The sequence below is a fragment of the Pteropus medius genome, unplaced genomic scaffold (assembly GCF_902729225.1).
Source record: "Pteropus medius unplaced genomic scaffold, Ma_sr-lr_union100, whole genome shotgun sequence".
NCBI lineage: Eukaryota > Metazoa > Chordata > Mammalia > Chiroptera > Pteropodidae > Pteropus > Pteropus medius.
The window spans coordinates 1,021,139-1,031,904 of record NW_024351647.1 but is presented as its reverse complement, the minus strand read 5'-3'; positions in this window follow the sequence as shown (position 1 = coordinate 1,031,904).

The following is a 10,766-nucleotide window of genomic DNA, read 5'->3' as shown; positions in this document are numbered from 1 at the left end:
TTTTTTCCCTTTTTGCCTGAAGGGAGTGGCGCTTCCTGGGCTAGAGACAAGCACCAGCCTGCAGTGGGGCGCTCCAGGCCCAGCTCGGAGGAACAGCCCGGGTAAGGTCCCTGCTATTGTCGTGGGCTTGGGCTTCCTGGGCAGGGGTGGGGGTACCAAGGTGTCCAGGCCACAGTGCTATCTGGGACATGGGCGGCAGCTGTGGGTTCCTGAGCTACAGAGCCCCATGCCCCGCCCCACCTGCCACTCCTTTTCCTGTAGATTTTGAAACAGCCCAGTTCAAGCTGGTCCCTGGCTTCCCAGCCCGAGGGGGAAATGCTTATTTCTGCTGTTCCTGCCTGTACCTCCTGCTCCTGCTGGACTGAGCTAGTGCCATCAGGATGCCCCTCTAGGAGGTCTCTCTTACCCCATCACCTCTGGGACATTCCCCTTTCGTATCCATCCCACGAATATTTATGGAGAATCACTGGGACCCAGGCTCCCAGTCATGCACTTAAGCAGAGCTTAACCAGGCACAAATTCTGACTCTGAGACCAGAGCAGGCCTGGTTTAGCACCATCCCTCCTCACAGGTATCGGGCTCCCCACTGCTGCGGCTGGGTTAACGACCTGGTCAGCTCCAGGAACATTGGGTCCAGTGAGCTCAGGGTTATAGAACGCTGGCGGCCCACCAAGAAGCAAGGCTAATACAGTGTAGTTTGGTCTTCCCCTGGCAATACACACCAAAGTCAGAGGGTCTTACTTGGGGTCCTTCCCTAAGCTGATTCTGGCGAGAACCGAGTTCTAAGTGTTGAGGATGAGCTCCGGGCTGCCTGGCCCTAAACCCCATGGAAGTTTATCTCGCTGGAAATAAGGCCTTTGGGCCAAAAGAGGACCCTCCTGCAGCTCAGGAGTGGCAAACCTGGGAACCCTAGTGACAAGGTGCCTAGTCAGGAGGGGTTGGGCACCAGGAGCAAGGCTTCCAGAAGCACTTGATTTGGGTGGAAAGCTCTGTGCCCTGTAAGTAACTGTGAGGTGGGAGCGTGGGGGCTGCACAGACCTTCCAGTCCCCCAAGGACAGACTAAAGTTTTATGAGCTGAGCTCTCTGGGATGTGCCAGGCACAGAGAAGACACAGGAAGGTCTGGGGTCTCTAGCATGACAAAGCCTACTCTGTGCACAGCTACCAAGGACAACCAGAAATGCCCCTTGGCCTGGCACATGGGACCGGAGTCAGGATCAACCCTTAAGTGTCTCCCACTCCATCCCCACACCTAGCTCCAGAATAAGGAAAATAACCCAGCCGTGGGGGTATTTCCTGCCTCCTCACAAAAAGTGACTCCAAGCCTGGAGGTCCCCAGTGTGTGCAGAGCTGAGCAGCATCTGGTGCCCAAATGGGTTCAGAGCAGAGAGGCTGTGGAACACCAGACAAAGAGCAGGCCAGAAGGGTGGCAGCTGATGGGACCAGGAGGGAGCAGAGGGTAGAGGCCAGGATATAGGGGGCAGGAGGTGAAAAAGCTGACTGGAGTTTTAAGAGGGCTCGGAGAGGGCTCTGGATGCTGGTTTTCTTATGCCTGCCTGCCTCTGTGGGAGGGCCAGGCAGCGAGGAGGTGGACATGCTGAGAGACTGCATTCCTTTCCCAAAGGGCCCCAGAGACACCTCTAGCACACTCTGTCTCAGGCGCAGAAGGCAGGAAGGACCTGTGGGAAGCTGTCCTGTGGCCTGAAGCAGAGACCTTGTAGTTTCAGGAGTGGGAAGGCCCAAGATTCAGAAGTTTCTAAGACCTGGGCAGTAGGAAGGGTGCTGGTAAACCTCATACACAGGCATTCTGCAGCCTGTCCTATAAGAGCTCAAGAAAAGAGCTCAAGAAGTGAACCTAACTTGCTGGAAAGACATGAGATAGCCAACAGGCTGGACTAGAGCATGAAAAATGGAAGCTTTGGAGGCAGAAAGAGCTCTCAACTTCCTGAAGCTGAGCGGGCCCTTCTGCAGGATGAGCAAGCTGACTGGAAGGTACCCCCTTCTTAGCTCAGCCTGAGGGGGCCTACTATGGGCTAAGGTGAGATGTGTGAGGTGTGAGATAAAGGGGAACTTTTATTAGCAAGATGTGGGCTCCAGGCAGCACTAGGAGATGGCAATTGGCACCTTGTTCTAGCCCACTTGCTTGCAGGCAGGGAACAGTGATCGTTTGACTACTAAAAACAAAACACTTGTAGCAGGAACAAGTTGGGCAAAGTGCCAGAGAAATTAATGGGACAGTGCCCTTGCCCTGGTGAGTTTACAGCCCTTACACAGAGGAGTGGAAAGGAAAGCTGAGCATGGGGCCAACCCCACCAGAAACCAGCCGAGCTACAGAGCCATGATCAGCAACAGGGGCGTTGTCCTTTTGCCTCCTCTGGGCCCCCAATTCATCACTGAAATTGTCAGCCATGACCCATTCAGTCCAGATAATTTATAAATTTAGACCAATACCAGGAGTAGTTCTTCACATAGACGTTTATAAAGATAAACAAACAAACAAAAAAAACTAGTTAAGAATGAATGAGAAACAAAGGAAGAAGCAACTTCTACAGTATGGGCAAAAGACAAGTGCTCAGGGGGATATACAAGCACAGGAAGAGGCAGGATGGTAGATGGTTAACAGCAGGAGTCAGCCAGGTGAGTGTCAGGCCCAGGGCTGCCTCTTCTTGCCTGGGTGACCTCAGGTAAGTTACCTCATCTCTCTAGGTCTCAATTTCCTCTCCTGTCCAACAGAGATAATTATAGTACCTATGAGACAGGGTTGTTGAGAGGATTCAATGAGGCCATATGTGAACACTCCTAGCAGCATGGCTGGCACATAGTGCTCAGCAAAAGATGACATTATCATTGTGATGGTTATTAGTTTCAGAGAAACAAAGTGCGAGGAGGGAGAGACCTCACTGGGGTCTTCAGGAATCAGAAAAGTCTTCATGGAGGAGGTGGCTTTGGGAGAACCCCGCCCTGAAGAAAAGCTAAAGCCCTCAGAACACCGACAGATCCATGCCCGATAACGCTGGGAAGAAATACAATACCAGGTCCGTTTATTCCCCAAGTAGCAAATTCTCCATTGAGGTTCTTTAAGGAATACTTGAGCCTATTAAGAATCTCCCTGTCTTTCTGGGGTCTAGAGTTAGAGGTCTTGAGAACTTGATGTGGGCCATACATCATGAAGGGATCAAGGCCAGGTCTGGCCCTGGTCCCACTCCCCTTTGGGCCTGGAATCTTGTCACATGTTGGCTCCAGTTCCTTGGAGAACTGTGCACGAATGAGCCCCATCTGAAGCACACACTTGGAGGTGCTTTGTGCAGAGGGGCCAGACTGGAGACCACAGCAATTTCCTTGACCACTGTGGCAGGTGACTTAGAAATGCCCAGGAATCATAAGGCTCAGATTCAGAGACATTTTGCTTTTCCTACCAAAAGGTTATCTGTTCTGTGAATTTAGAAAAGGTAATCCCGGGTTCTGTTCACTTAAAAAAAGAAGGCAAACCCAGAATCTGACAGACTTTTGTATTCTGGGGAAATTAGCAAGCGAAAAATAGGTTCCCTCATAACTACAGGGCGCCACACCATCCCCAGCAAAAGGACACCCATTCTGGGCAGCATTTTCTATGAAACCTCATTTTGACATATCAGGCAGTACCAACACTCAAGTTTTTACAGAGGGATAATGATGACCTTTTTTGTACACCTGTGTGTTCTCTTTGGTTGCCTTTCCCCTTGAAAGTGCTGCCTCGGTCTGCAAACGCTGGAGTCTTTCTCTTTGGCTGTGGTTTGCCCAAGCCTCAAAACACTCATGTCCCTGGGTCCCTAGCTAAGGAGGTGGGGGCAGGGCTGTGTTCTCCTGCATATTTAGGCTGTGTTCTCCTGCATATTTAGGCTGTCCAGGACCTGGAGAGGTGGAGAGGGGGCCTCTAGGTGCTCAGAGAAGCAGGTCCAAAAAGCTCAGGTTGTTCTGGTCTCTGATTCCAGTACAGCAGCTCCCCTCAGGGTAAATAGCAACGAAGCAGTCACCTTGCTCAAGGCCCCCTGCTGCCTTCCTATCTGTCCCAGCTCCTGAAGACTTCAGCAGCAGCAGGGTTAAAAAAAAACCAGGAGAACTGGTTCTCTGGTTCAGCTTCCTCGCCTGGAGCCTCCAGCCTCCATTTTCTTTCTTTCGGCTTCAAATGAAGCCTCACTGAAATTGTGAAAGAAGGCACAGAGGGCGGAGAGAGCCAGGGGACCCGTTATGCCACAGCCTCCTTGGACTGTCCAGAGTACAGTCCTGGGTCAATGGGGAGAAGCGCAGAGGAGGAAAGGGCTGCCTCAGAGAGGAGCTAGCTGCCTTGGATTGCTGTAGCACATTCAAGCCAAAGGGAGTCCCTAAGAATGTTTAATCCAGCCCCCATAATTTTATGGAGGGAAGAAGAGGCCCAGGGAAGAAAAGTGAGTCCTGAGATCACATAGATAACTGATAGTGGAGCCAGTTTCAGGCCCGGGAGTCTCCACCTCTTGGTCTAGTACTCTTCCGCTACCCAGGCTGCCTTTCCATCTGCAGCATCATAGGTGCCCCAAGCAGGAGCAGATGCTAGCTGCCAGATAGCTTGATGGCTTAGAGAGGTGGCCCAGTCTGACAAAGTAGGAGACCAGACAGGTCCCAGTGATCCTCTATGCCTCCTGCCCTAACACGGCTGGTCCTGCTACCCTCCCCATCTCCCCATCTTGCTCCACATGGAGCCCCAGCTTAGCCCTTGATCATTCAGCAGCGTCCCCAAGAAGAGGCTCTTCTCAACCCCCAGGCCACTCTCTGAGTGTAAACAGATCCAGCTAATTTGTAAATGGAGTGACTGGAGTTCTACTTGTCCCAGGAAGCATTTTACATTTTAACTAGAAGACTGTCGATGTCTTGAGAAAGGAGTAAGACAAGAATATCTAAGAATGAAAGGTTCTGGGGCAGAGGTTAGGGGAGGCATACAGGAGACCTTTTACCTCGGTATATACTATGACCCCAGGCAGGAATTTAAATGTCCAATGGCTACCATCAGAGGTCAGATCTCAGAAGCAGGCCTATCATTTGTCACCCTGTCACCAGGTCCAAGCTAAACAAGAAAACTCCACTATAGTGGGGCTCGCTAGAAGATGGTGTGTCTAGGATCAGGAAAGATGGAGAAAGGTGAAGGTTCCAGACCCTGGGGAGGGATGGAGTCAGGCCCAGGGGCAAGAATGCAAGGCCAGGAGTGAGCAAGAGTGCAGGGCTCCTGTGGAGGAGGGGAGGCCAAGACAGGAAGACGAGCTGCCGCTGGATGGTCCATCATCCCAGCGAAGGCTGTCATGCCAGCCACTGGCAAGGGTGTGGCAGTGCACATCAGGCCTCTGCCATGTCAGCATTCACATGAAGGTCCTGTAGGCTGCCACCCCTGGGGCTGTCAAGGCGTGGGCCAGACACTAAGGAAGGAAAAATCCTGAGAAGGGATGGCAGCAGCTGCCTGGGCCCCTCCAGGACCCTCTAAGTATAGCACTGCACAGTAGAGTGGCAGACAGATCATGCCTCTGACACTGACCCAGGGCAGACACAGAAGGCAGAGCTCCTTGAGCTCTATAGCCAGGTGATCAGTGCTCCCAGGAGGCCACACAGCCCAGAGCTTGCGAACTTTGTGCAATTAAAGCTAAGGTGTTCCAGCCAGAGGATTGTGGATGGGGCTTGAGCAGCCAACATGTGCTTCCTCAGACTCTCTCCTTTCCTGGACTCTGGCCTGAGCCTTCGCCTGGTCATAAGCCTTCTACTCTCTACCACTCACCTGTCCTTCCTTAAAGTCAAACCCTGGGTGCCAGGGAATGGGTGCCGGTCAGCCCTGCTCCAGCCTCAGACTGGGGCAGCCGCTGGAGGCTCAGAAGAGAGAGGAAAGGACAATGAAGGGTTTCCATTCAAAGAGGCTTCCAGCTGTTAGTTCAGCCAGCAGAAATGCCTGCCAGAGAGCTAAACTGCCAGCAACAAACGTTTGGTTGGAACTTTGGAACCCATTAAGTGCCGGGGCTCCAAAGTAATCATAGTGATAAGATGTTAAACAAATGTATCATGTCTCTAAAATGAGTGTCCTCAGTACAGAGCTGACTCTTTCTGTTTCCAACTCTCCCTAGGGTAGCTCATACCCCCTGTACCTGGGAAGGGTGCCGCAGCCTGCCCTGACTCTGCTTTGGCCCCTTGAGGTAGCGGGCCCTGCGTGTGAGTGGCTTGTCCAGGTCATCAGGCCCCTTTGAGACTATCAGGCAAGTTTGGCCCTCAGTGTCAGTTTGCATTTGGGGAGGACTGGCCTGTGTATTCCCATCGGCATAGGGAGCGTAGGATAAATTCAGGACTTGAGAAAAAGGCAGCGAGAGACTGGAGGCTTCTGGGTGTGGGAGTTCCCCTCTGCTGAAGTTCAGGACAGCAGAAGGACACATGTGTCCAGCAGCCAGGCAGGGGCGCCCCATGGACTTTTCCCAAACACCAAACTGGGCCCAGACAGTGCTGCCCCTTGGGCTGGGATTCTCTCTCCAGGATCTGGAGGAGACAGACCTGTAGGATTGATTTCATAGCGAGTTCACCTGGAAGAACCCTGGGATGCTGCCCCTGTGGCCCTCCAAATGAGGCTTTGTTGCTCCCTGTGGCAGCTGTGTGCGTGTATGGTGCAGGGGAGGAGAGTTTCCTTCTTGGTCCCTTTAGCAGCTGTAAGGGCTAAGGGTCAAGAACCTTTCACTCTGTTTGGGGGTGATGATGCTTAGGGCCCCTGTACCCCAGTAATCTAGACCTCATCATTCCATCTTCCCAAGGGAAGGGACACTCCCTCCCCCCTTATACACATTAAGAGACTGAGACATGCAGGAAGTCTAGAGAAACAGAAGGGATTCAATCCTGCAAAAACTCGTTCTCTTTGCAGCTAGACTCGGTCGACCTCCCTGCCTAAGGATCCCAAGGGCTTGGCAATGTCAGCTCCCTCAACTCACGCTCCAAGATCTTCAGAGATGGGCACCTGCCTCTCAGTCCCATCAGCAGAGAGAGATGGGTGCTCCCAGCAGGATGAGGGACACTGGCCCAGGCCACCCCAAGAGTAGAAAGGGACAGTCCAGAAAAGAGGTACGAGAAGGGATCTTCTTCAAAGAATGCCTCTCTTCTAGGGCTGGGGGCTGCAGAGTGTGTAACTATCCCTTCTGGAGCCCAGGCTCCAGGGGGTTCCTCCAGCCAAGTAGCAAGCAAGCATGCCAGGCCCCACCTACCCAGCAGTGCCTGCACATGGGACTCATAGTTCTGGGCCCATTCAGGGTGTGTGAAGGACAGGTGGCTTGATGCAAGGACTTCAGGCAGGGCGCTGGCTCATAACTGTGGAAACCTAGCACCTGGTTCCTAGCGGGGGACTAAGTGACAGGGTTAGGGAAACTGAGGCCCCCTCTACCCTCATACCCAGTGCTGTTGGTGGGAGTGGAGGGGTGGAGGGGCAGTCCTATGCCCTTGTCAGAATATCCCCCGCCTCTCTGTGTCACATGACTTACCCATCCAGGGTGGCAGAGTTGGCACAAGGAGGGAAAAGACCAGTGCCTCCCTCACCAACTGTTCCCAAGGACTTCATCCCACATGATCAAGTCACATCATATAGTCCTTGGAACCAGGAACTTATGAGCAGCACAGAGTTAAGAGAATAGGCTTGAGGCAGATACACTGGGGTTGAAATTCTGGCTTTACCACTCAGTGACAAGACCTTGAGCTATTCCTTAACCACTCTGAGCCTCACTTTCCTCATTTGTAAAATGAGAATAATAATAGTATTGTTCTTCTGTGTCAATGTTATGGTGAAGACTTGAGTGAGATAATACGTGTAAATAGCTTAGCATGGTTCCTGGCCCATCGGAAGCATTCAATAATTGTCAGTAATTATTATTACTATTATTAGGGGAGAGTAGAGTCATCCAGAGAAAGGAGCCCCAGAAGGAGTGAGCGTATCAGCAGCGTTCCTGATCCCTAGGCAGCTTTTCAAGTCACGCAGCAGAAAGGTGCAGGGAAAGGATAATATGTTTGTGTTTCTAAACCACAAGTTGATCCATATCTTTCCTCTTTGGCCCTAATCTGGGCTTCCGGCCCTGGCTGTAGATGCTCAGATGTTACAACAGGCCCCAACAGCCACAGGCTGAGAAAGAGCTGGCAAGTGCCTGCCCTGCCCAATGTGCCTGCCCTGATGCCCTCCCAGACAGTTCTGGTTGCCCAACGCCCCAGAGCTGGCAGGGCTCCAAGAGTCATTGCCCATGGTGAAACATCAGTTCTCAGTGTCCTGTCCAGAGCTCCTGCCCAATTTGTAGAATGGCACTGCATAGACAACTCCTTTAACCAAAAGGCCTCTGTCAACCGTCAAGGCTCTTTAAAGGTAGGTATGCCTGGTTTTCCTCTCTGCGACCAGCACAGCAACCTGGGAACAGAGCCAGAGGGAGGCACATGAACGCTGGAGGAGATGCTGTCCCCCCCCCAGACTGTTCCTGCCACATCATGCACTGTTTTTCTGCTCTCTCCTTCTGGGCAGGGCTGAGTTGGGAGTAGATCAGAGGTGCACAGAGAAGTGGGGGAGTCAGTCACACATAGGAATTAATCACTCAGGACCCATTCTGCACATCCCGGCCATCCCCATTTACAGAGGGTTATCCAACACAGTGCAGCTGACCCACCTGTAGATGTGACTATAAGTGCAGGAGTTGTGATGGGCCCGAGAAGTCCCCTGGTCTAGCCCTCATATCCAGTATGAGAACCTTTTCTCTGCATATCCGACTGATAGTTATCTGGGGTCTTGAATACCACCAGTGATGAGGGATTCATTACTTCCTTGGTCAATCTTATTTGAGAATTTCTGCCTCTCCTCAAATCCCATCACAGCTCCCAAAGGTGAGAGGACCCCAAGGTTTCCTAGACTCACTCCCTACAGGGTGAGGATAGTACTTGGCTAGTAGCCTTTGTGGGATACCCAAGCCTGGATTCAAACCAAATTAAATACCAGTTCACTTCCGATAACAGGCTAATATTCACATTTTGTTGTAGTTCAACAGTTCAAAAGTACTGCTTTGAGCTGGAGTTTTGGTATATAAGGTATTTAAATGAAAAGAAAAGAATTCATGTGTGCATTTGTGAGTCAGTAAAAAATAATTTAGGGTGTTGATTCTAGATTCAACAATGTTATGCATTTCCTTCTAGCTTTGGTTCGTGGTTCATTTCAAATCCTCAGCGACCAATTCCCCTCATCCCCACTCCCACTCCCAACTCCCACCTAGCATAACCCACGTCCCACAGCCAACATTTGGTTTGTGCTCCTGGGTACCTAATCTGTGGGGAAAGTCATTCTTGTATCACTTGTTCCTCCCCACCACATGGCCCCCTCATCCTAGGGCTCAGAAGGCAGCTTCCTAGGAAACCACAGGAGGTCAGGGGTTGGCTAACAAGGTCAGGCCTACAGTGTTGTACGGGCAGAGAAATAAGCTTGGGAAAGACACAGAGAGGAAGAGGGAAGACAGAAGGTAAGGAGAGGAGCAGAGATGTGTCTGCAGCTGCCCTAGCTTCCATGCCACTCTCCGAGGGCTCCCAGGGCTGGCCCCTAGCACCACCATACTCTCCCCAGGAATGCTGTAGGCGTGAAGCTTGTGGCACAGCCAGATAGGATGTAGGCCTGTCTGGGGCTGGATAATTCCCACTTGCTGCCGTAGCTCTGCTTGGTAGGAGCCTAGGATAAACTGTCCATAAACAATATAGCCTATGTGCAAATGCTTTATCCACAAATTACAGTGATATATCTAAAGAATCGGTGAATAAAAATGATACATGGCAATAGTAACCTCAAAAACTAAAGTTTGAGGTGCCTAACAATGACAAAAATTCCTACACTGTCCTTGGTCCCTGCTCTGTGACACTGGCAGTCACCCAGCCACTATTTGGGGGCAGCATGTGGAGTCTAGAAGTACTGAATTTCCAAGCTAGAATCTCCTCTGCACTCAATTGGACAAAGTCCTCTCTGGGGGCCCAAGTCTAGGACGACAAGGGTTTTCTCACTTCCTTGTTTGGGGAAGAGACAGACAGTTGGCCCCTGCCCTTCCCCCACAACATACATGCATAGGAGAAACCACCCTCCAAACCATAAGAAGCAGGGCAAAGGACAGGCAGGAGTGAGCCCCTCCAGTACCCATCCTTCTCCTAGGCCAGGGCACTGCTGGGGTCAATCCGGGAATGCTAGCTCTGGAACGGGCTCCATCCTCTGTTTGGGGGCACAAGGTTCCTGGAGGCATTCTTTCTCTATCCTAAAATCCTGAGGCCAGAGGATTCTCAGAACTGAGCAAGGTCTGACAAGGAAATTGGAATCTTTAAATCCCGCTTTCCTGCCTGCACACGGGGGCTACCCCAAGACAGTCCTGGGGCCTTGTCCAGATGGGACAGACAGACCAAGGTGGCAGGACTCCAGCCAGGGCTCTCCAAGGTGTGTGTGGTGAGAGCCTGAAGCCCTGCAGCAGCACCTCTAGGATCCAGGAGGGAGGCCCATGGCCTCCAGAGTGAGTATCTGCACAGCAAATTAATGAGTTCATTACACGGAGAGGCAGGCGCTCAGCAGATAATCCAGGTCAAGCCTCTCTGTACAGTGGCCCGGGGACGTTGGGGACACCGGCGGGTCACAGTGGGTCTGCCAGACCAGGATCAGGGACTGAAGAAGAAGGGCCGGAGGAAGCTGGAGCCCATAGATTAAAAGGAAAAGGTTGAGCAGGGAAGCGCCCCTCGATCAGAGAGGCTCCT